Source organism: Nanorana parkeri, unplaced genomic scaffold, assembly GCF_000935625.1.
Source record: "Nanorana parkeri isolate BGI_ZX_2015 unplaced genomic scaffold, ASM93562v1 scaffold155, whole genome shotgun sequence".
Taxonomy (NCBI): domain Eukaryota; kingdom Metazoa; phylum Chordata; class Amphibia; order Anura; family Dicroglossidae; genus Nanorana; species Nanorana parkeri.
Genome location: NW_017306423.1, coordinates 1,022,822 through 1,049,900, shown reverse-complemented (window position 1 = coordinate 1,049,900; position 27,079 = coordinate 1,022,822). Strand labels below are relative to the sequence as shown.

General features: G+C 45.2%; 1 protein-coding gene across 1 annotated transcript in view; it reads left to right on the top strand.

Moving 5' to 3' along the window:
* IGLON5 (IgLON family member 5) overlaps positions 1-27,079 on the top strand; it is a 347,431-nt gene that overhangs the window by 251,183 nt on the left and 69,169 nt on the right. The gene's annotated exons all lie outside the window — the stretch shown is intronic.

Genomic DNA, 27,079 nt, shown 5'->3' with positions numbered 1-27,079 from the left:
AGAGAGGGAGGGGGGTGAGAGGGAGGGGGGGGCAAGAGAGAAAGAAGGAAATATAGATATGAAGATAATATTTAGATAAATATTTAGAACCCTGTGGGGGTCTATGAGGTACATTTGGGGTCAGGAAGTGAGCTCCCCCAGATGTAGTGATGAGGAGATGAGAGAAGGATTGGTCTGCGGTTGGTCAGGGAGGGACGGAGGAGACGTTCTCTGACCAGCATCACTCTGACCAGGACAATGCGGACATCATGAAAGATGCCTCCAGCCCCTCACCCACCCTAGAGGGAGCAACCCCGGGTCTATATTACAGCAAGAGCATTCCACATCTACTATAAATAGTGCCCCAAATCCCGGGGGGGGCCCGGAGGATAAAAGGCACGCCTACTCCCAAACCACACTTATATTACCAGCCAATCAGAAGCTGAGAGTACTGTGAGGCTCCGTCTCAGACGAAGATGATAGGTATTCAGCAGGTAGATAATGGCATCAGATTGAGTAATGTCAGAGTGGATTATCCCTTTAAGAGCCGTTGCTCTGTGCTGAGCGCAGCTCCCGCCCGGCTGAATAATGCGGTTTGTGGCTTTGTATTTATTTCTCTCATAGACAACAATGGAGCATTAATACCGACACAGGCACAGCTGCGAGGGCGCCAGGCTCTGTCATCATTTAATGCGCTCCATGCAACCGCATAAAGGCCGCCTGGCTTTCTTTCCGGCTTTCCAGGGATTTTTGATGGTGCATCTTATCTGACAGCTGAAGCTGCAACATAATAGGATTTGTTTGTTTACAGAAAAAGAAACTTCAGTTTCCTATTGACCCGACGCGGCGCAGCCACTCCGCACCATGTGCAGCGCCTGTGTCACTGCGGCGTCCCGTAATCGCGTCCTATACGTTCTCCAGAGACTGTCCATAGAATCTCGGCTCAGGCGCGGGGCCTCTGGAGATGGCGGATTCTGTGCAGCCAGGGCAAGAGGAGACACTGGAACTCTGATTGAAGGCTAGGCGCACACAAAGAACTTATGGCCGGTGCGACAGTGCTACTAAAAAACGGCCACGGTTACTCCCGAGCGATCGCTACATGTGCAGTTGCGTGTAGCAGAGATCGATTGGCCAAAATAGCACATGCGATGAATAGCTTTTACACGCTACAGTCTATTGTCCCCTATGTGTAGCAAATGACCCCTAATGGGGGGAGATCACTGGCAATTTTGGTAGCATGACCGCGCTAGCAAAAATCACCCGTTTGCACCCAGCATGAAGATAATTTCTGTACTGCATGGGGGAGGAAATGTAGAATTAAGGGGTGTATCTAAAAAAAAATGCAGAGCTGTTCATCCGGCGTGCACATTCATTTTGTGCGAATGGTAAAAGCCGAATGTAATTAGTATTCTTTCTGTCTGGTTAGAATGTAATTTTGGCAAAATACCACATTATGGTCACTAGATGGAGCTGAGGAGCATAGGAAAGGAGTATTTAGTTCCGGTGCTCCTCAGTGCCATCTAGTGGCCAAAAGGTGGTATTGTCCTGATAATACATTCAATCCGGAAAGAAAATATACTGATAACATTCATTTTTGCCCCCATTGGCACAGATCGAATGTATATGGCGTATGGCTCTGTGAGTTATTTATAAATACACCTCTAAGTGTAAGTAAATTTAGAATGCATGTACAGCCGATATACAGTATATAAATATATATATTTTTTTAATTAAAATTTGGGGTAGAGTAGGGAAGTGTTAAAACTAGGGATGTACCGATACCGTTTTTTTCAGTATCGAACACGAGTACCAATATTTTTTTTTCCCAGTACTTACCAATACCAATACGCGCCGACTCGCCACCCAGCTTCCTGATAAGCTGGGAAGCCGGCTCTATTTTCCCTCGTCAACAGGCGACTCGGGGTAATACGTCCCGACCAATCAGGAAGCCGGACAGTGAGTCATTACACGTCGCCCAGCTTCCTGATTGGCCGGGAAGCCAACTCCATGCTCCCTCATCACCAGGTGACTCTGAGTAATGCTTCCCGACCAATCAAACCATTTCTTTGTACTTCCTGTTGCATCTTTGGGGCAGGGAGTGAAGGGAAAGCTCTCTAGCAGGGCACAGTTAGACTGGCATGGGTTTTAACTAGGGATGCACCAATACCGATACTAGTATCAGTATCGGTGCTGATACAGAGTATTTAGGCGATACTTATTCTGATACCGGAACTTCCAGTATCAGGAAGCCGGGCAACAAGTCATTACATGCCACCCGGCTTCCTGATGGGCCATGAAGCCGGCACCATGCTCTCCCGTCACCAAGTGACAAGGGAGCATGGAGCCGGCTTCCTGGCCAGTCAGGAAGCCGGAGTGGGGAGAATTACCTGCCCCCCAGCTTCCTAATTGGCCTGGAAGTTGGCTTCATGCTCCCTGGTGACGAGGGAGCAAGGACCCAGCTTCCCAGCCAATCAGGAAGCCGGGTGGCATGTAATGACTTGTTGCCCGGCTTCCTGATACTGGAAGTTCCGGTATCAGAATAAGTATCGCCTAAATACTCGGTATCAGCACTGATACCAATACTAAAATCGGTATTGGTGCATCCCTAGTTAAAACCCATGCCCCTGTGCCCTGCTAGAGAGCTTTCCCTTCACTCCCTGCCCCAAAGCCGCAACAAGAAGTACTAAGAAATCCCTACAAAGGGCAATTCTACTCCTAGACAGTTGTCACCAGTGCAGGTGTCTCTATTGGAAGAATTCTCCTCTCCTCTTACATCTGGTCATATAGTGTAGAAGATGTGATGGTCAGGTGTCTACAAGCATCTGGTCATATAGTATAGATGTGATGGTCAGGTGTCTACAAACATCTGGTCATATAGTGTAGAAGATGTGATGGTCAGATGTCTACAAACGTCTGGTCATATAGTGTAGATGTGATGGTCAGGTGTCTACAAACTCTTGGTCATATACTGTAAACTTCTGGTCATCTGCTGTAGATGTGATGGTCAGGTGTCTACAAACTCTTGGCCTTACAATGTACACTTTAACGAGAGTCTGCTTTCTTAAATAAAGCTGAAAAGGATGGCTCTAATGGTTTCCGATTGGCTGCACAGGAAAAGAACATGTTGTACAGAATGCTGTTTGCCTCTGAAAAGTTTTGTAATCCCACGGTGCTTCAGGCAAGATTGAGTTGATAAACTATTTATATCTCACAATATATAATCAATGCTCTTCGGTTTACAAACATCATCTTGGCCAGCAGCTCTTATGACAGATAGGAGTAATCTGGTAATATAAACAAAACAGAATAAAACAAAAAGCCACGGAGTGAACAAAACACAATTATGGTGAACCGGCATAGAAGCGTATAACTCAGCTGACCGACAGGAACTGAATACTGAAACAATGTACAATCCAATTGTGCCTCTGGCCATCGGGGCCGATGATGAAACGGGGAAGGGACCCCCATTGCAGTTTTCGCAGTTTATTTCCGCTTATTGGTGCTAGAGGCGTGCTTGGATTCTATGTCTTATGTGGCTGGCTTCTTTATGTTGTTTTTGAGTATATATTTTGGCTTTCTTCCTAATAAACGGTAGAACGTGCTTCACGAGGCCAGCGCGCTGTTTTTTTTTCTGTGCCATTTGGCACTGACTCAACTCCCATCAACGGTATCATGTCCGCTCTCCGTACGGGTCAACGAATTGACAAATGGCAGGAGCTCATAGCGAAAGCTCTCTTTCCACTCCGGCCAATGGGAATGGGGCCAGCGGCTGCAGAAACGCCAAAGGGGCATGCAACCATGCACGTGTCTCTATGTATCAAGGTCCCTTTTTTTTTCCGGTACGGAACCTGCGGCAGCACCCGGTATATAGGTCGCAGCTCATCAAGGTCCTTTTGATGACAGTTAATATGTAATCATGATGCGCTGACCCGTAACACTGATTAATATAGCTCATTGACAGCGGCTGTACATCCGCGGGTACGTAAATGTCTATCCATTTGCATCAACGTACAGAATCAATTTGGAGTCAGCATTCCCTTCACACTTAATTCTAATTAATTGGATTCATCTTTTTCGCCGTATGAGGGATCGAGGGAACAGTCGCAAGACGACTAATGAACAACTGACTCACATTAGCTGAATGGAAGTTTGCATGATTAACCGTTCCAGGCTAATATATGGAAGCGTTCTGTTTGTTGGGTTTATGTTCTTGTCACCGGAGTGAAAGGAATGACTGAACGGATAAAAATATAACGCAGGTTTATTTAAGAGGGTTTTCCGGTACGGTGACAGATTCATTTACCCTCCTCGTTAACGTCTTCCTAATTAAAGAAACAAGCACATGCAGGATGCAGGTCTTCGTGCCATGCCTCACTGCAACTGGGCATCCTGCAGTGTTGAGTGCTGGTGAGTGGGTACTTCAAGCAGGGAGCTGTTCCTTTTGCTTTCACACTTATGAATGGCATCCAAAGGAACTACCTCAATGGCACCCAAAGGCAATCAAAGGGGCGGGATGTAGGGACTTCATTGACCTCACATGGCAACGTGGGCAACATGTATTGTAGCCCACCATAGAACAGCAAAAAGTTTCCCAGCACACTCACCAGCCAGCGTGCAAAAAAAACCTGTCTAACCGCTAAGGTTAAAAACAGAGGTTCAGATACACGTCTTCTGCAGAATATGTGAAAGCTGCACTGCCTCGTCAAGGCCCCTCTGTGTGGCGCGGTCCTAACTCTAACCTATGAGAGTCTCCATCTTGGAGCACATGTAGCAAAAGATAAAATTGGGTGCAGGTTCGCCAGGAGGCAGCCCAACCTCCTTAAAGGCACAGGGACACACAAGGGACCCCACACATCAAAACGGCCGCGATACCTCCAGTGTGTCGCTTCACCAAATCAGCCCACCATAGGTTTCATTCGAACAACAGGATCATGTGTGATTTCAAGCATGTGACTAGCTATAGATCTTTTAAAGTGTAGCTAGTAGTAGTAGTCCATTTTTTGTGGTTTTGTATAGGGATGGCCCAGTCCCAACCTAAGCTCCCCTGGATACGGAAGTGCCATAGGCCACCTACCCAATCTGGTGATATACATAAGCAAAGGGCCGGATGCTTGTGCTGACATCATTGACCTAAAGGGGTCACATGGCCATATTAGGACATTGTCATTACCCAACACGGCCATCTGAGGTCAGTGACATCACTGCACCCCGCCCTTTTCCTTATGTATAGCTGTGGTTGGGGAAATGCCCAGCTGATGCTGATTGGGTGGCAGCAGAAGGAGCTTCCTTCCATGTTAGAAGGAGCTCAGGTTTGGTCAGAGCCGAAGCTCATTTTATTTAAAATTGGACAAAAAATACCTTTTATATATATATAAAAAAAAGGCCAGTCATCAGTTTAGAGTTAGTCATTAATATTAGCCCGAGCATTTTCACTCATTCTGGTGCACGTGGCGATACCTGACATGTGTAGTACAATTGTAGTTTACGTACGTAGAAATCTCTATTTCAGGACCTCCTCTGCTGATTGACAGCAGGTAGTGGGTGGGTGCAATAGCAAGCCTGCTATTGGCTATTATAATCTGCAGTAGCCAATTGCAGCCGCTGTATAGGAGACTTGATGTCGATTCTCCTGCCGGTAGATGATAGGAAGCGGTGGCGGGGCTACAGTGGGAGCAAGAGGGGCACAGCGGGGGCATGGGGGAGCAACAAAGGCACAGCGGGGGCATGGGGGAATGCAGAGGCACAGTGGCTCACAGCCGGTCTCTCCTTCCCGCTGGGTTGCGCAGTGCAGCGGTCTGTGTCCCCTACGAACCCCACTACCTCTGCTGATACAGGTGGGGAGAGCAGCAGTAATCGAAGGGGATACAGACTGTAGCATGCAGCGGCTCCCAGTGAGGGGGAGAATGTGGGAGCAGCAGTGATGGCGGGGTGGGGTTTGAGATTGAGGTGTAGAGCTCTCCTCACTGCTAGGCACCAGATGCAGGAGTCTGTGTCCCCTCTAATCCCTGCTGGGAGTGGATTGGAGGGGACACAGATCCTATGAAACCAGCAAAATCAACTAATCGCAGAATCAAGTAACTGATCATGAGAAAGTTGCAGCCCTATGTGTGAACATTGTCACTGAGACTGAAAGTAAGGAAAGGTCCAAAGTTCTGAGTTATCAAGTAATCTTCCAATGGGTGGCAATTGTCTAAGAGGGTATTTCTTTTCATTCGAAAGAGATTTTCTCCCATTTGCTCTTGTGTCTGCAGTAAAGATTTCCCCAAAGTGACATAGATGGTGAAAAAGAGGTATTAACTTTTCCCTACTCTATCCAAAACTGAGCCAAAAAGTTTGGGCTTTAGATATACTTTAAAGTGTTTGTAAAGTCAAAATTCTATTTCGTTTAGCCCAGAGTAAGGAAGGAGTAAAAACCCCTATCGGGTTATTTTTTTGTTGCCATGTCCCACTGGGGAAATTGCCCTTCACTTCCTGCCCCAGGGACAGAGCAGGGACTGAGGGGAAATCCCCCAAAAGTGAACTTCCATGAGTGTTTTGTAGCGCGTTCGAACGCTCTGCAAAACGCTCTAACACCGAAATCCCATTATTTCCTATGGGTATGGTTCACACCTGGGCGTATTACAGGCCGTATGAACGCGCTACAAAACACCCTACGCCCAAAGAAGTAGAGGAGCTTCTTTGGGGCGTATTTGTTGCGCGTTTCCATTGGGATACAGCCAAGTAGCCCTCGGAAACGCGCGTCAAACGCGCATATTCAATACGCCTAGGTGTGGACCCAGCCTTAGAGAGTTGTCTTTATTGGAGGATTTTTCCCTCAACTCTTGCTCTAGTACATGGGTAGGCACCCCAGCTGTGGTGAAAGTACACATCCCATCCCATCCACAGTAAAAAAAACAAAAAACATTGCTTTGCATACACTTTAAGGCTATAGATACACAGTCAATGTTAGTAACTCTGGCTATGCTTTCAAGCAGGCCTTGTGCCACCATCTAGTGCTCATCATCTGCCAACTGCCATGAGACCTGCAATGTGGGCAAAAACACCCATGGGTCTGTCACCCGGGAACATGCCAGGAACAGGGACCTCACCCTTCATGGACAGAGCACCCATGCAGCTATACAGGACCTTCTCCTCTTCAAGCTTTGATGTCCCCATGCTTGACCATTATCTTCTTGCATGGAGCCCCCACTGGCTATCACCTAGTGTTGCCACCTTTCCTTCAAGCGAAATCCGAACACTCTAGTGACGCCCGGACATTTTTCTGGGAGAATATGTCGTAGCTTATTCATGTAAATATCGCCACCCATTCATATGTAAATATCACAGTTGAGACTATTTTCAGTGCGGGGCCCAGTAGTCCCTATCTTAATTTTGGTTGCCCCTGTCTGCCTGACATCTTGTGTTCGGGTTTCTGCTGCCATGAAACCCGGACACAGCATTCAAAACCCGGACTGTCCAGGTGAATCCTGGACAGGTGGCAACCATAATCTATATCAGACCTTCAAGCCTTGATGCCCCCATGCTTGACCATTATCTTCTTGCATGGAGCCCCCACTGCCTATCACCAAGTGATCAATTACTTGCTTGAAGGCCCTCACAGGCCCCCTCTCTTACCTCTGTCAATCTTTCACTCCCTAACAGTAATATATTGGTGTTACCAGCCCCCCAGAGAAAGAATTGTCCTTTGCGCTAGTCTTTATGAATAAGTTATACTTTGAATCCCATGAGCCCTGTACGTCTCAGTCCGGCTAGCTTGTCCTTAGGGTTCCCCATTGTCTTCCCTAGTTGTGTTTTCAATGAGAAGAAAAAAAAACAAAAAACAGCCATTTTGTTTTATAAAAATCCAGAAAAATAAATGCCCCCTCCCCTGATCCCTCACAAGCTACGGCATTGAAGCGAGAATAATACGAGGGACTTTTCAGCTCTGAAAACTAGCCCCGTGGTCAATTCAATACAGCTCTCTCCGTCCCCTGTGAGAAATTGCCCAGGTGGCTAAAAATAGAGCAGGCAGGCCACGCTGGGAAGTCACAAAGCGGCAGGCCACAGGGAGCGAGCCTCGGTACACAGAGGCAGAGAATAGGAGCTCCAGATTGTCAGAGGAGGCTTGCGGCTCCATTGTGATACGGCAGAACCGCTCAGCAGATTGGGAAGCAGTGGAGGCTCGGGAATTAAAGGGCACAGCCAGAATGCTGAAAAACCCGCATTGGAGAAGGAACGGGGGATTAACCTTTCAATCACCGGCACAAGAAACTAAGTCCAAAAAGAAGAAAGACCGCCGTATCTATACTGAGAAAAGACTCAGGATGCCAATAGTAAAAATGCTAACTGCCTGGCTATTACACTCAGTGGCCAGATTATTATGACCACCCCATCAGTACTTCGTTGGGCCACGAGATGACTTTGTTGGGCCGCCTCGTGACTCCAGGAGATGTTGAAAGGTGATGCGAGGAATCTGACACTGCACTGTCGCCCTTCTGTTGTCTTGTACCAGTCTTGCCCCTCCCCCGTTCTGCCCTAACATTGACTAGTCGCTGACAGCCACAATTTGCACGTTCAGACCCAGATTTTCGGCTGACAGTCCGGTCTTTAAACACTTTAACAACAGCTGCTCTTGAACATTTAACGAATTCTGCTGTTTTGCTGATACTCGCTCCATGGCTCCGAGCGCCAACAATCATCCCACGTTCAAAGGCTGTTAAATCGCGTTGTTTCCCCGTATCTTCAGAAACAAATCACTTCTACTGTCGTGGTAAACAACCTGCTTCCCTATTTATAATGGTCTGGCCCTCTAGCAACTTCAGCGCCAAATTATAGCTAATTTGCCTACAAACGTCAGGTGGTCATAATAATCTGGCCACTCAGTGTATGTGTCCAAAAGCTTCCTGAGTCCAAGGTATATGCCACCGCACTCCTGACCGGAAACAAACCCAAAGATCGGGTGGGTGCCGATGCGACCGCAGATGCCTCCGCCAATAGTACAAAATGGAAAAATGGTCACTCGCACTCCAACTTGATGCAAAGTCAATATCTTTTATTGACTGAGATAGTGTCACATTTATAGCAGCGACGTTTCGGAACCAAGTGGCTCCTTCAGGCAAACAAAATCTTCCTGACTCACTGACTTTGAACAATCTGCAGATCCGGCGTTATGACTTTGCTAAGGCTCACCATCCATTTATTTTATGTATCACAGATATCTATACAGTGCCGGGAATAAATGCAGTGCTTTACATACTGCTTATTCACATCAGTCTCCGCCCTCGAGGAGCTTAAAATCTAAGGTCCCTAGCTCACATGTATACAGGGCTGATTTAGAGAGGAGCCAAATAGGCTTTCCAGCATGTCTTTGCAGTGTGGTAGGAAACCGGATTACCCAGAGGAAACCCACGCAAGCACAGAGAGCATACAAACTCAATGCAGATAATGTCCTGAGCAAGATTTGAACCAGGGACCCCCCCAGTGCTACAAGGCAAAAGTGCAAGCACTAAGCCACTGTGCATACATGTTACAACCTAACCCAGTGACGTCACAAGAGGAAGTGCGGCCCGCATAGGGTTGCCACCTTTTCTTCCAGCGAAACCTGAACACTAGCGACGCATGGAAATTTTGGGGGGAGAATGAGTTGCGGCTTATTCATATGTAAATAGCGCCGCCCATTCCTATGTAAATATCACAGTCAAGACTATTTTCAGTGCGGGGCCCAGTAGTCCCTATCTTAATTTTGGTTGCCCCTGTCTGCCTGATATCTTGTGTCCAGGTTTCAGCTGCCATGAAACCCGTACACGGCATTCAAAACCCAGACTGTCCTGGTGAATCCTGGACAGGTGGCAACCCTAGGCCCGCACCGGGTGACACATCAGAAGGGGTGACACTAAAATGACTGACAGCCATTTTGGTGTCACCCCCTGTGAAAGTCAGGCACTCAGTCATAGACCGAGAGCCTGACAGCTGCAAGAGAGAGGGTGGGACCCGGCAACATGCCTTATCCTGCCAGTTGAATGTCCCCTTCTCTCTTTGCCGGCGTTCATCACCTAGATGGCTGTTGGCAGTAAAGTGCATGTGACTTCATTATGACATTATGTGTAAATGGCGGCTGTACCAGGTGACACCCGGCCTGGTGACGCCACTGACCTGACCATACAATCTCTGTATGACCAACTTTACATCTACCAACATTATATAATATGAGGACTACCCCAGTCTATCCAATCAATTTGTATCCTATCAGTACTTGTTGGTAGATCTAAAGGAGATTGTACCATGTGTAATGAGCCCAGGCTTTTATAGCTGCCTGCTTGCTGCACGGCCGTGACTTAGAATACTGAGGCCGGTGACAGCTAGGCAAACAACATTTTCAGCACTGGCAGCTACCGCAAAGTTGTCCTTGAACTATTTGGATCTGATGTAAATGCTGGAACTTCTCCACTCCATCTGATGCACAGATGGGTATTTATATATGTATTTATTGTAGTGTCCCCATTGGGCAGCTTTCCCCTGACTTCCTGTCTCGGTGACACTTGTCAGTTACACATCAAGCGTGGGGGAATTCAGACCCCGCATGGCAACCGACGAATGATGCAACTGGGATCCCAACCCATCCAGCCCAGGACAAGCATCGCTAATCGGCAGCGCAGACTATGCAGAGGTGCCGCACCGTGTTGTGCTTTGTGTATAGGTTCGTTCCTCTGCATTGAACAATGACGATCAAGTCCCAGTGTTTCATTTCAGACACCCGAAGCATCATGTCACTGCTCACTTGCCTCTGTCCTAAGTGAATGCAGATTTTCAGAGAATATTCAACTCCTGCCCCCTGCTGTACAAATGCTGCAATGCAATTATCACAGAAAGCAAATAAGGCGCATGTGGAAATGAAACGAATGAGATCCTGAAGAGTCTGCGTGATGGAGAATGGAAAAGGAAATCACTCATTAGATAAAGTGGGTGCAAACCCCACAGTGTCAATTATATCTGTGTTGTGGTGACACACAAAATACACGGTAATGCGCCTTTCATTTTAAATGGCACCCCAACATACCTTTCATTTTAAATGGCACCTCTAAGTACCCTTCATTTAATGGCACCGCAACGCACCTTTCATTTTAAATGGCAACTCAACGCACCTTTTATTTAATGGCACCCCAATGCACCTTTCATTTAATGGCACCCCAACGTACTTTTCATTTAATGGAACCCTAACATACCTTTCATTTAATGGCACCCCAACGCACCTTTCATTTTAAATGGCACAAAACTTTATAAATAACTCTTATAAATAACAATGACCAAAACAACGATAACCAAATAACCATACAGTAGAAATTGTTGGGTTTCAAGGTCCTTGAAGGCACTATAACTATCCACAACGGACCAGTGTCTGCGGGCACCTTTCTTAAAACAGAATGCCCCCAGCCGCTATACACCGCCTCGGGGACGTAATTAAATTGCCCACCGTGGTCCCTATTACCAGGTCATAACGTTTGACCTTACCAACACAGAAGGCCACCCACACCACTGATGGGCCCCTCCGACAAATTATCCAACCCTCTGGATACTCTCCAAAGCCCCTCCTGGAAAGCCTTTCTCCTCCAATCCCGTGAGTATCCCTCCCCTAACCAACTTCTCTTTTCATTTTTTTTTTTTTAAATTATTAACCCTTTTCTCCTAGTTCCCCTTCCCACCCTTGTCATATAGGCCTTCCGCTCATTGCACTTCATTCCATAGCTCCCGGCCTGTCTGTTGAAAAAAAAAGACGTTTTTACAGCTGTCGGAATGGTGAAATGGAGGAAATGGATCTCACAGAAGTAAAACGGTTACAAAATTCACAGATACCGAAATAAACAAACCGATTAATTTGTATAAATAGGGAAAGACAGCAAACCTTAGAGTCCATCTTTTCATACATAGGACCCCCGGAGCCCAACCTGTAGCCTGAGGGCCATATGCGGCCCTTCAGTGCTTACTCTGCCCCCCCCCGGGCTCCAGCAGCCAGCAGTCAGCAGTCAGTGTTTATCCTGCCTGGGAAGGGAGACCATTCATTAGAGGAACTCCGTCTTTCTTAATGGTTTGCTTGATTTCTTTCATATGTTATCTACATTTTCTGGGCTGTCCATTCTCTTTTTCCTGTTTGCATGGATTTGTTTCCTCTGACCTTTTATAATGGATCTTGCAGAGAGGAATATTAAATGTGGCGGCAGTAATTCTGCACTGTAGAGAGTGCAAATGGAGGAAGGCAGGGGGTGGTAAGTTGTAAAGAGACTTAAATATTTTAATGCCATTGTTTTTCAGCAGTCTCCTGCAACATGTCCCCAGTCTCTGACTGTCTCCTCCAGCATGTCTCCTGACTCCATCCAGCCTGTATCTTGTCTACAGTCTCTGACCATCTTATGTAGCATCTATGACTGTCTCCTGTAGCATGCTCGCAGTCTATGACTGTCTCCTATAGCATGCCCACAGTTTATGACTATCTCCTGTAGCATGCTCGCAGTCTATGACTGTCTCCTGTAGCATGCTCGCAGTCTATGACTGTCTCCTGTAGCATGCTCGCAGTCTATGACTGTCTCCTGTAGCATGCTCGCAGTCTATGACTGTCTCCTGTAGCATGCTCGCAGTCTATGACTGTCTCCTGTAGCATGCTCGCAGTCTATGACTGTCTCCTATAGCATGCCCAAAGTTTATGACTGTCTCCTGTAGCATCCTCGCAGTCTATGACTGTCTCCTGTAGCATCCTCGCAGTCTATGACCGTCTCCTGTAGCATGCCCGCAGTCTATGAGCATCTCCTGTAGCATGCCCGCAATCTATGACCGTCTTCTGTAGCATGCCTGCAGTTTCTGACTCCTCCTCTCTCCTGACACTGTTGGACTCTCGGTCCATGACCGAGTGCCTGACTTTTTAGAGGGGGTGTCAACAAAATGACTACCGCACCCCCCTTGTGACGCCACTGCTCTGACCATCTCCTGTAGCATGCCCGCAGTCTATGACCATCTCTTGCACCATGTCTACAATTTCCAAAAACAGAGCGCTGAACTTTTGTGGCAGGATCACCAAGTATTTCCTTAATGAGAGTTTCAGATTTTAGTGATTTGGGTTTAGATTACGTTAAAAGATTTGGACTGACAATCTGACAGCCTTTGCATCCGCCTGAAGGTTCAGACTGTCTTTAAAATTTCCGAAATCAATTATTAAATTTCTTCTATGAAATTCATCAGAATATTGTCAAATGTACAGATTTATCGCCTTTGGCCCTTTCGGTTTCTTTGTGGATTCTTCTCATAACCATTGCTGGCCATCTTTGCACTATATCAGAACAACCAATGCCGAGAGGCTCTTCTTTTTGTCGCAGTCACAGAAAGAGGCTTTTCCTGGAGAAAACAAAAATCAAAAACAGGTGTTTTTTTTACACACTGTATCTTCCATCTTACAAGATTCCTTTTCCACGGGCCCGTCAGGTGTCTGACCTCTTATTACAAAGCACATGTAGGCACCTTCTCATTCCCAGTTGTCCCGCAGGAGCCTATAATGACTCAGACCCTCCTTCTTCAATCTTTCAGCTTGCAACCCTACTGCAAATGGACTAACTCAATTATTCCACTGCTGTGTGTCCGACAGATGTCAGACGAGAGGGAAGATGCCAAAGAATATACCCGGGGGAAGGCAGATCAGCTAGACAGCTCTGCAGGCAAACCCATTCGTTGCCAGAGGGTACGTCATGAAAAAGCAATAGGATGATTTACCCGAGAGTTGGCTTCCTTCCCCGAGCTTGGTGCCCAGATTAACCCTCATATCTCTCGAGAGCCCAGAAGTGCTTTAGGGAAGATTATAAATGCCTCCTTTCAAGAGAGACAAACGGATGGAAGTAAAAGGAATAGAATACACCTCATCATGTCATACCGGCTCCTTTGTCAGCTGGCAGAGCAAAAGCACTTCAGCTGGCGAAGAGAGAAAAAAAAAATTCCCGAAGTGAGAATAACAGGAAATGACACTTCTTTGTCATCAAAATCAATGTCACGGTGAAAAGAGGGACTCTGAAAGGAGTGACATTCGTACCCTTGATACGTGTGGCAGTACCAGCGATATCTTTGGGCAAAACATCGATCGGGTCTCCTTGCAGCGAAGACAGGCCTGTGAAGTGATGTCTTCCCCTCTAGCGCGCACAGGAATCCATTGAAATGAATACAGAAGCCTCCCGATTAGAACCGCGGAGAGGCAGCCATTACTCCTAATACAAAACGACCATAACTTTATTACTTTTACGCACTGCTTGGAAGAGATATACGTGGCTCTTACAGGAGGAAGAAATTAATACATTGCCATAACAGCAGGAAATGGCTGCGAACCACACAGTAAAAACTGGCGAAGGAGAGGAAACGGGGCGATGACTAGTTTATGGGGCCCAGCGAGAGAGAGAGAGAGAGAGCAAGAGCAGCGAGATAGAAAAACATAGGTCAGTCTCAAAGAAGACAAATGGCAGCTGATTGTGTGATTACATAATAGCTGCGCAGCAACCTATATAAAACCCTGAGAAGAGCAGAATTAATGATTAACTTAAATCCCCAAAGCTCAGCTATAGAAGATAAACACACAGACTTTGCAGAGGTGGGGGCATTGCACTTGGAAGCAGTACTTTGCAGATAATCTTTCAGCTTTTACGTTGCTTTTTAGTGGACAGTGAAGGAAGCCATTTTGTATGTCTGCCGTAATAAAATATTTGGGATGTTCGGAAGGATTTTTTGGAATCATAACAAGTTCACGATAAGGATACCTGACCAACACTACCACCTGTATGTTCAAATATATGTGGACAACCCTCCAAGCTTAGCTCAGGTGTTCTCTGTGAGGGGTACTTTAAGGCAGGGGTCCCCAATAGAGTTGCCACCTTTTCTTCAAGTGAAACCCGAACACTCTAGCGACGCGTGGACATTTTTTTTGGGAGAATGAGTCGCAGCTTAATCATATGTAAATAGCACTGCCCATTCATATGTAAATATCACAGATGAGACTTTTTTTTAGTGGGGGGCCAGTAGCCCCTATTGTAATTTTGGTTGCCCCTGTCTGCCTGACATCTTGTGTGCGGGTATCTGCTGCCATGAAACCCGGAAACAGCATTCAAAATCCGGACTGTCCGGGTGAATCTTGGACAGGTGGCAACCCTAGTCCCCAACCCCCAAGCCGCGGACCAGTCCGTGGCCTGTTAGGAACTGGCCGGCAGTCTCCTCTTTAGTTCTGCTCCACATCAGGGCCATTTACCCAATGAGCAATGTGGGCAACTGCCCCAGTCCCTCTGTCACATCTAGGGCCCACATCCACAGCTTTCACTTAGTTCCTTGCGGCCGCGCACAGTCACAAGGATCTGTGCGTTCCTGAGCTGCCTCTGCCTCCTGTCAGATCACTACGCCCATCCACATTGCAGCAGCGGACTGATCTCTTCAGTTCTGATGGCAGAGCGGGAGCCGAGTTGAGTAGAAAGAGACGGGGAGACAGCGTAAGTGTGACAGCTGGAAGCCTGCCAGAGATCTGTAAAAGACGCTCCTAACCTCAGCAGAGGAACTTCTGCCTTACTGTGTGTGACCCTTAAGTTAGTCAGTGACCCTGCATGCTGCTAATTGTTTGTATAAGGCACAGAGGCTGAACAATAATTTATAGGAGAATACCAGTTACTATTATTTACATTGCTGAGCAATCCCACCCCCTCCACGTCCGTGGAAAGATTTTTTTTACACGAAACAGGTCACCGGTGCCAAAATATTGGGGACTGCTGCTTTAGGGTACAATTTAAACAATTGTGCCCTTTCAAACTTATGGCAACATTTCGGGGAAGGCCCTTTTCTGCTTTAGCATGACTATGCCTCTGTGCACAAAGCCAGCTCCATAAAGACATGGCTTGATGAGTTTTTTATGGAGGAACCCAATTGGCCTGTACAGACCCTTCAACCATAGTAGACACCTTTTGGAATGAAGTAGAATGCTGATTTGGAGCCAGGTCTTTTCATCTAACTTCAGTATCTGACTTAACATTGGCTATTTTGGATGAATGGGCACAAATTCCAACAGACACACTCGACAATCTTGTAAAAAGTCTTCCCTTTTTGTCTGTGTGGGCATGCTAGAGGGCCACAACCTGGAAGGTGTCCAGCAGCCAGTTATCCTCACCATTAGGCTCTGTGGAAGACCTGGCCCTTCTTAGACTATGCGCCTCTAGTGCGTCCCTGATAACGCATAGGTCTCTAGATTCTAGTCTCCCTGTGACCAAGACCCCTGACAATCCTTCAATCTTTTCTATAGTCCCAAAGCCTATCTCCTCTAGTGCCCCGGTCTGAGGGCCATGACAATGGCCCTTGCAGGCAATGTAGCTATGCATCTTAATGGACTTGAGATATATTTTATAATATGGTAAATGTTTTGATTTTGTAGAGAGATGATGGGATGTCTTTGTATGTAAATGTCTGGTTTGAGATGGCTTTCCTTATGCAGCAGGTGTCAAACTTAGCAAGGAGGTCTAAAGCTGGCCATACACCTATAGATTTTTCTCTATCAGCCTGTGGTCAGATGGAAAAATTGCAACAGATTCCTCCATCTACGCTAAACTGTGTAGATGGAGAAATCTCCCACTGGGCCAAGCTTCAGTATCTTGGTAGTCGGCCCCGCTGGCTCTCAAAATACCTGAACAATGCCTGCATCCGATCAGATTGTTCAGGTATTTTGAAAGCCAACTAGCAAGATACCGAAGCTTGGCCCTGCTAGAGATTCCTCCATCCACACAGTTTAGCGTAGAGGAGGAATCTGTTGCACTTTTTCCATCTCACCACAGACTGATAGAAACAAATATATAGAAAATCTATAGGTGTAAGGCCAGCTTAAGTAAAAAGGGAAAATTGAGAACACATGTATTTGTTGCTTGCAATCACTGTTAAGAGCAGCTGTCCACAGGCTTTAGATGTAGCCCACAGCAGCCAGTGTGACCCTAGCAGCAGCAATGAGGGTTGAGCTTGCCATGTGTTCCTTTGGAATGAGGGTTCATTGCTGGAGTCAGGCTCCCCTTTAGACACTTTGTATAGTTGCTGCCATGTCCCATTACCACTGTCAAAGTAATTATATAATCCTTTCTCATATATATGATCAGAAACTTGGATTGCACCCAAAAAAAAAAGTGCTCCATCAGGAACATGCAGAAGCTGATCGCTATGCAGGCCAACGTAGGCTTGGATAATATGAAGCATTTCCTGGCCATTTGGGAGATATCATACTGCTAGAATGTTTTGGACTTGGCCTAGGGCTTTATTCCTGGCCTGGTACAGCTCCTCAGGAATGCATAAGATGCCCAAACCAACTCAATGGGCCCAACCCTGCACAGAGAAGCAGTGTCTCTACTTGACAGCAATTAGTACTCATATCAGAGCCTGAAGGCATGATGTATTAGCTGTAAAAATAGAAATTGTAACCCCCTCAATGTATAAATCTCAATATATGGCACATCCTGGCAGATCAATGCTAATGGAATGCTTCTATTTAGATTAAGTCTTTTTCCCAGAATGGGACCTGCACAAAGACAAATTCTGCAATAAATTGGGTTATTTCAAAGCCTTCAGTAATTTTAGTCCTGAAAATCCATGAAAAATATATCACAGCCAGGTGACCTCATGGGTCCTTTCCTTCCCAATGTAAAACGGCAGATGTGGCAGCTTTCTCCTGTTAATTCATGTTGCTGTCAAAGAGAATATCTTCTTGTAAGGAAAAAGATTCATGGACACATTCTTCTACATCGGTGTCACGGAATATCACATTCTTTATGCATCAAAAGCCTTGTTTGGAAGATAGAAGAGAAGAGCGTTCCATCCAAGGCCCAAGAACCTTTTGTTTTGAGTTGATTCCATGCACGCTGACACAAAGGCCTCTGCCGCTAAAGGCTCGGGCCTGGAACACTGCATTGAAAATATAGAAATATGCCATCTTCTCCTTGGAATTACAATGTCTTCTCTGTTGTAGGGAAGCGGCGATGAGGAACTTGGCTTTGCTTACAATCTTCCCTTCATCTTGGCAGCTGAGAAAGCGAATATGAGATCTTGAAGCGATAGCATGGTTACACAGCAGCCATTCGGGGCCACGCAGGAATATATGTTTGTAAAAGGGGCTTTCTTTGAGACGCAAATGAACACACAAATATTCAGAGCTATTTACCTTCGCTTACGCCCCAAGGCGCCTTTTGATGTTTTCTCCTTGCAAATCTCGGGAAAAATGTATGCATGTACGGCGAGGTTCCCCACTAGACACAACATTTTAATCTGTTCCACTTTGACACAATAATAGGGATATTATCAGTATGGCAGATGCTGATCACTATGTATTTTTCACCAGGGTATAGACATATACATCTCTTTTATTAATAGAGGTGTCTACTGAGCTTGAGATTTGCATAACTTTTACATCAATTTTTTTTGGCAGCCTGACATTTTTCTGAACACTGAACCCAGGTCTAAATGATCATTTTTACATAAAATACAGTTCAGGAGCTGTTACATTCTCAAACTACAACTATATTGATGGATAACCTATGTAAGAAAAATAGTACAGAATTGTGCTTACCGAAACATGTTTCTTTCAACAAATACTTGGTGATCCGGACCGCTTACTGGTCTTTCTCCAGGAGGGTGACAATGCTACATGACCTGTAATGATTTCACTGCAGCTTAATCACCTTCAGTAGATGTACTGCATGGTACAGTGAAGAGGAGAAGGCTTGCCAGAGTTTTCATTGCTGGTTTCCTTGCCAATCTGAACCAAATACATGATCCTGTAGAGTGCTCTGTGTGACGGACTGAACCGTCACTGGGGCTGCTGGAGGAGCCTGAGGGTTAGTCTCCTTCCTACTGACTAGGGCAGCAGAGATTTATTACCCCGGAGAACTTGATTTGCTGTGTGTGTTTTCCTGTTTAATATTTTATCTAGAGAGAGAGCTTTTCACTATTTGACATGATTTGAACCATCCAGACTCCCATCTTGTTTGGATACCATCTCTGCTAAACATAATTTTGTGAAGGCAGCAGTCTGTCTGGGTGGCCATTGTTTGGGGATGATGTGATCAAACTCTTATCTAATTAAGAACATTCATTAGATTCAAATGCGGCACCCGGCTGTCTAGGGGAGGGGATTGGTCAATGTAACAGACTGAACTCTTATCTGATTCTGTGAGGTATAAACTCTGTGTGCTTTCTTCAATAAACCAGTTCATGTTTCCACTCCAAAGTCAGTGTTGTCTGATTCTTGGGGTAAACCCATGCTATATTCACTTGATTCTGGTTCCAGTACCCAGGAAACAGGCTTAAGACGGAGATATCCAGTCGGGGTAATGGGGAGTCCATCACACTCTGCATCTGGAGAAAGTGATTCATGATGCTATCTTGAATCCCACTTACTGACACTGTCGGACTGAAGACCTAGGTGGCCACAATGATGATATCACAGGTAAAAAAAAAAAAAAGAGTACCTTGCCACCTAGAAGATGGTAAGTAAGAAGGTGTGTAAGGAAAAAACTTCCAAAACTGTCCCCCATAATACTTTTTCTTTGTCACAACATGTCTACATTCTCCTATGTTGAATGATCCCCCTTGTCACTCAACCTGGAAGACTGAGAACTCCAATGTGAATTTAGAGTAACGGGACCCGATCCCTTGAAGGGGAATCACCCCTTCTTTACAATGTGCTGGTGCATCAGTAAGGACTGCCCAGCTTGGAGAACAGTTGAAGAGGAAAAGAACCCTGCATTGTCATCTGATTGGCCTGAAGACTTCAGAAAAGATAAGCATTAAAAACAAAAGAATTGTGCAAGTGGGGCCACAAAAAGGGTGGACAATTGTGGAGGGGAACGTGGTACCTGGACCTGGAGCTTAATGGCGCCATATACCGCCAGCACATAACTATCTTTCTTTTTGTTCTTCCACTGCTCCATTCAGCTTTTGAAGGCAAACTTCATATATACTACTTACAGGTATGAATGAGCATGTGTCCCTCTATATGTGACAGCACTAATTGGACCGGCAATGTCACATGGGGAGTCATAGCCCTGTGGAAGCTATGATTCCGGGGACTTGTAGCTTGCACAGAGTTTTGTTTGCTCCCGGTGGCTAAACAGAGAAGTGGAGGAGTGAAAGAAAGGTAAGTGTGAATGAGCCTATTGCTATTACTTGCTTGAGTAAAACACAGGTTCGCTTTAAGGAGTAGGATAAAGGTTAGGTAGATTCTGGTAAACGCTTTATCATTTGTTAAAGTGTTGTTCATTTCGGCAATGAAAGCTTCTCACTAAGGACTAACAATGCCAAAAAAAAACAATGCCTTTCAAAGGGTTCCCTGGCAGCATGTGGTACCACCAAAGAGGACCCAAGCTCTACTTGTTCATCATTGTTGATGAGTGATCTGCCTCTTTATGGCCACCCTAGGTGGACACCTTGTCAGGCATGTGGTATGGCCAAATTACATGGTCTATAGATTTGTGCAGCCTTTCTAAAATTTATTGCAGTTCCTTCTTTCTTTATTTAAATCATGACAAACACGAGCCGGCATAGACCACAAGATCGATTCTCATCTGAGCATAGGCAGGTTATGACCTCTCCCATCACACCATTCACGGTTTTATTACTGAACAACAGTAGATGTCAGCAGAATAGCTGAGAACGGTGATTAGAGTGCAATACTTAGCACGACGCGAAACAGAATTCATTTGTATTGAAGATTCATTGTAGGTTTTCATACCTTCTACCAGATTGGTATTTATAGAAAAAATTATACTCTGCCAAGCTGTCAAAATCTAATAGGTTTTTCTCTCTTGCGTGTTTGGTGCACTGTAATTTCATCGACGAAGAATCTGAGCACTTGGTCTGTTCCTGCGAGTCTCCATTTCAGGCAAGGAGTTCGGAAACATATTCATATCCATTGGCTAAATGGATGAGCTATAGGCTTGAACTGGGGGGTTGTGTACTATACCACTTGATGAAAAAAGGTTATTTATTAGAAACTAGAGGAAGGAAGATGGAGAGATCAAATTGTCAGCATTGCATATAGGAAGGAATCTAATTTATTGCCCAGTGTAATACACTACGATGAACACTACACAGTGGTGGCATCATAACTGGGAAGAGGTAAAATCTGAATATTTATAGTTATTACTTAGGGGTAGGACTGGAGCCATTGGAGTTCTGTTTGCTGGAGGTAAATATATTGTTTGGATTTACCAAACATCCTCCCTGTACCCTATTTTTATCGGCCAGGAACTTTACAGGGATCTCCATTCAACACTTGGAGGTTGGTTTCTTCAATCTCTCTGGGATTCTAGTGGAAAGACCCAATGGAATTCCCAGTTCTTCTAACTGCAACAGTTACATAAAGGGGGGTATTGATGGGGGAGCAATATGGCACCTGAGATTGTGGTGGTAACTGTGCCCCAGCTCCTGGTGGCTCATAGGACTTGCTTAGCAATGGCCATTAGGTCCCTCCATTGTCGTCACCTTCAACAAGCGTGTGGCTAAATCCTTTCTCCTTAAGAATAGGCTCATACAGCAGATTCTTCGGCCAAGAGTTTTCTAAGCAGAAAGGGTCTTTGGCACAGAGCAGGTTACATTTACATGTGTTAGGCTTAGTGTTACAAGGAGGTTAGTGGTAAGGTTAGGGTTACATGTAGGGCTAGTGTTTGGGTTGCAGGGAAGGTTTGTGTTAGAGTTACAGTCAGGGTTAGTGTTGAGGACACAGGGAGGGTTAATGTTAGGGTTATAAAGCTTATAAAGGTTTAGGGTCAGAGTTATAGAAAGGGTTAACTTTAAGAATAGCATTACAGGGAGGGTAAGTGTTAGGATTAGAGTTAGAGGATGGGTTAGCATTAGGCTTACAGTTTGGTAGGGTTAGTGTTAGGGTTTCAGGCAGGCTTTTAATTTCTAACCTGCACTGGGACAATAAAAAAAATGTATTTGCTCTCGGTGTAATAAAGTGGAAGCATGTACCGCTCAAAATAGATTAAATCTGCTTTAGCGCTTGCAGATAACACCAAACAATGGCCAAATGATGACTTTCTAGTAAAACAATCTTACAATGTGCAGATACTGTATGTTTCAATAGCGATAACTTGCATGATGGTCCAGGTAGACACCGCCCAACATCTAAGCAATCACTAGCTGCCTCCATGTGGTTGAAAAATAACTAAACCCCATTACTTACCTAAATCCAAGGTTACGCTGGGTTGTGAGTCTTTGATATTATTATTAAAAGAGGAGGGTCCTATCTCAGGTTCATACATTGCGGCCTGAGTCACATGGGCACTTTCTATTGGCTATCCAGTGGTACAGTCTTCTTAGCTTCCCCAGCATGGAAGAGGTGACCCGTTGGCGCAGGCACAGACTGAATGTTGGATCTAGTGGAAGGTGTGTTACCGAAGGCGAATTAGCACCAGAAGGTATTTTTTTTAAGGTGCTGAATGGGTGAAGTGGGAGAATAAGATGGGGGAGAAATTTGCCCAGTCATAACTTCCCGTGCATACCCCATGTTCCAGGACAGTCACAGAGAATTAAAACCAGTTGATCAGCATGATAGGAAACTTTGAGAAGGAGAGGTCAGCAAAGGTGGCCCATATTCCCTCAGTTTCTTTTTATTGGCCTCCACCAAAGTTGTCCCTAGTGTGTGTGAGTATGGTAAGGACATTGGCCTGTGAGCTCATTTAAGGAACTGATATGAGTGTTCATACACTGGTACTGTATAAATAAGAAAAACTCTTCAACAGTCCTCCGAACGCCATACCAATACCATCGACCCTGTTACCTAGCAACTGGGGAAGCTACCCGCTGCTACAGGAAGAAGATAAAAAAAAGCTGTGTTGCCTATGCAGTGTACTGACCTTACCAGCAGCCCCGCAGAGGACTGGCTGGTCCTCTATGGAACTGCTGGTATGGTTAATATAGGCAACAAAGGTTTCGCTTTTGTGCGCAGATAAAAAGCACCGCGTGTACTATACATTCCCGGAGAAGAAGCATGCAGGCCCGTCAGATCTCATTGGCTTGTTTAGAAAGACGATTTACTAGATACTTTTATGGAGGCTTTATTGACTAACATGAGCTGAGGGCGAATGAGGTTACTGTCTGTAAATTGGGAGAGCAGCCATTTTGAGAATGAGTGTTTAGCGCAAGTAAGAAGGCATTTTCAGTTGGCAGCCAGAATGGAAGGCGCTATTATGCCTGGCTAATGAGGCTTTCTGTATTAAACTAAAATTACCATCTGTCTTTGAAATAATCAGCAAAGGTCCTTGGCTGGAAGAGGGTTAAGTGTTTTACAGGGCAGAATGCAAACTGTTTCCAGAATGACAAACTGATGACTCGTCGCTGTTCTAAGATGGGGAACTGTTTCAAAAAGGTTGTGCTTAAAGCAGAACTCCAGTTGAAAAAAATAATAGTCTACTGAAAATTAAATAAAAATGCAGATTTTGCTGCAATACTAACGTTTAATTCCAGAGCTGCCCTCGTAATACTTCTATTTCAGCACTCGATGGCCTCAGTCTTGCCATTTAAATGATAGCCATCATCATTCCACCCACTCTCCACCCTGCAGCCCCCTTCAAATCTATTTGATAAAAAATACACTATACTTCAATTTTTTGCTCTAGTCTTCAGGCCAGTTGGGTGGCATCACAAAACCTTCCTCTTCTTCCATAGCAGAGACAGTGGGTGGTCTTTCCATTTAGACTGAGGGGTGTTCACATAAAGATGTCTGAGCACAACTTAATGCTGTGAGAATAGGCTACACGATGATGCGCCCCTAGGCTGTGTGTCTATGAAAGCCTTCGCTTACAGGAAATTAATTAGATGACACTGACCATCATTAAACCAGAAATATGAGCATCACTGGGCAGCGGATGGGAGGTCTCCAGGGTACAGCTCCAGGGATGAGCTGCATTTTATTATATTCTTAAAGTGAATTAAAAAAAAACTTGGGTTGCATTCTTATTCTAGGCAGGTAATTAAAAGCATTGACGCACAAAAGGGTCAGCATGACTGGCAAGTAGCTAGCATTTTCAGAAGGAGAGCCCAGCCATGAGAGCTACCATGTTCCCCTCATGACAAGTTTACTTTAACCATTTACTCTCGATGTAGCCTGCTCAAAACAACAGACACAGTCCTTCTAGGTATAGCAGAACACATGAGATGCCTCCCAACACTGCATCACTTGAGGCACTGGCTGCCAATCAGAGGCTTCTATATATGCATGTTTTGGATACTTTTTGAAGCTACACACAGTCAGGCAACAAACATTTTCATAAGGATGCAGCAATGGCAATGGCAGGTGTACTTCAAAGGTGAACTGTGCTTCAAAAAATACGGAGGCGGTTGCCAACATCCTGCTGAAAATGCAGTTGCACGGCAGTCATAAGGATCCTTGACTTCAATGCCTATCCCACCTCAACCTAACCACTGAACCATCACGTTCTCAAACAATTCATCCCCACACAGCTACCTCCTCATGTATCACTTCTCCCTCCCTTTCAGATTGTAAGCCCTCACGGGCAGGGCCCTCCTTACCATCTTGTCTTGAATTGTATTGTGATTGTAATGTCTTCCTTATATTGTACAGTGCTACTGTTGGCGCTATATAAATCCTGTATAAAAATAATAATGCTATGCAAGTTACTGACCTGGAACAAGCATGCAACAATTGAAGTCAGAACACCTTTTTCCAAGTAAATTAACTTATTGTAGCTGCAGGATAAGCATGATTGTCAGGCAACAAGCATTTTCAGATGGAACAATGAACCATGTATCTCTAAGAAAATTTTCTTAAGTCCCAATCCATCCACATTACTCAAGAGCAGTGCAGCTCTAGCTTCTACCAGTGGATCCAGCTATTGCATGCACTGTGGCAGGCACCACTCTGGGCAACGTAAGAGTTAAGAGGATGACTGACAGCACCGCAGAACAAGCTTGTCCTTGTCTGTATCAAGTGAAGCAGCAACCATGCGACCCGACGACACTGGAACACGACAACTGGCAATGAATCCGAAGCCTCCTCTGGGATCCCTTTCCCAGAATTTCATTTCCAACCAGCCTAGCCTCTTATTAAAGCTCCATTTTCCTGACTAGCGAGCAGAAATGTTTAAATCTATTTACACTTCTCAGAATTACAGCCCCCCCGTGCTCCGAGGTCTCCAACCTAGGAAGGATATTACTTTAAGACGGCAGAAGGGGCCTGACAAAAGCTGTCTGATTTGTATTTTGTATAATTCCATTTCAGTTTAATCATCGCTGCTAATATCTGTCTCAACCGGCTTAGCAAGTCAACGCAGTATAGTAGCGCACACTACCGAAAATTGGAAATCTTTCGGCTTCAGTGTTGTTATGGTTTATAGATTTAATCTCTGAAGACAGGACAGGAAAACATAAAGAATTGTAAATAATTACTTCTGTACAGGCCATCTAGGACTTGACCTAGGGCAACACATTATCTGTTAAGAGTCATTAATGGGTTCTTGCGTATAATAAATGGTGGCCTGCTTGCCAGGGTCATCTCGCTGGTTCATAATTGCTGCTACCCCTGTTGGGGAAATATTGCAACCTCTACTTACAATTTACCCACTCTGAGTCTGTACTACACAAACCAACCTGCTGGCAGAGTAGGACAACAGTTGGGCCATCTATTCTATGGTCCTTGTGTAGAGAAGCCTTTCTCAACTATGGTTCCTTCAGAGGTTGTTAAGGGTTGTCAAGGGTTCCTTGAGAAATCGAAGGCTGATTTCTTATTTGACAGTTCTTGCATAGTTCTTGCACCATCATCACATGGCAGACTTTCCTCTTGTTAGCACTCTTCTTATTATTCCCCAATAGGGATGCCCAGATACCAGTTCAGATACCAGTGCCGATACTTGGCATATTCATGAGAACTACCAGGGTTGCAGCGGTTGCAGCTGGGACCTAGCTCTGATGCTCCACCACTGTCCTGAAATCATTAGTCTGTATTGTTTTAGAAAAACTGTCACATGACAATAAACAAAAAATGTATCAGTACTTGTACCTGTGAGTACTTGGGCAAGTATCAGTACTTATACTTGCAAAAATGCTATTGGTGCATCGCTTATATATATTAATAAAAACAAAATCATACATTAAAACAGGGATGTACAAATCCCAGGAGTTCCGTGTGCTCCTTACAAATGACAGCTGCCTCCTAACTTTTGAATTTTTCTCTAGTCTAGTCTTGTAGCTGGAAAAGAATCTGTACATGTACTTGTACCGAGTACTGTGCTTGGTATCGGTGCATCCCTAATCCCCAATATTAGGGGCATTGTTTGCACTGACCACCGGTGTAACGTGGCATTCTTTCCACTAAGCAACAATGTAAAGCAGGGGTCGCAAACCTCCGGCCCTCCAGCTGTGGTGGAACTACAAATCCCATGAGGCATTGCAAGATTCTCACAGCCAAAGACATGACTCCCGAAGAGAGATGCATCATGGGATTTGTAGTTTCAGCACAGCTGGAGGGCCGGAGGTTTGCTACCCCTGATGTAAAGGGATCCTTTTCCCAGTGGCCACCAATGTACACTAATAGGATCCTTCTCATCTGACCACCATTGCAAGGAGGAGGGAGTGGGATTTCGGGATTTCCCTAATGACCACCAATGTAACAGGGCATTTCACGACTGTCCTTCAATGTAAAGGTGGTCTTTCACCAATGAAAAGTACTACAATATTTTCTGGCCATTGTTATTATGTGAGCTTTAAGGAAATAGTAGAACTTATGATATCGCACAACCAGAGCGAAGATCCCTAGAAAAAAAGACATATATATATATACATTGGAATGGAAAAATACATTTAAAAAATGCTGGGGGATAGGGATTCCGTGGATGGGTGGTGGGGGTCTTTGTGGCGTGGAATTGGTCTTTATATCTAAAACCCAAGCTTCTTTTTTAGTTTTGGATAGAGCAGAGAATGGTTGAAACCATTGTTAGGTTTTATTTTACTCTCCACCTCCCGAGTAGATTTATCTTCACGTCTTGGTCTGAAGACACAACAGAAAGCGAGCTGAAATCTCTACTAAGTGAGGAAAAATCCCCTCTTAGACAGTTGTTGCCAAACAGGTGCC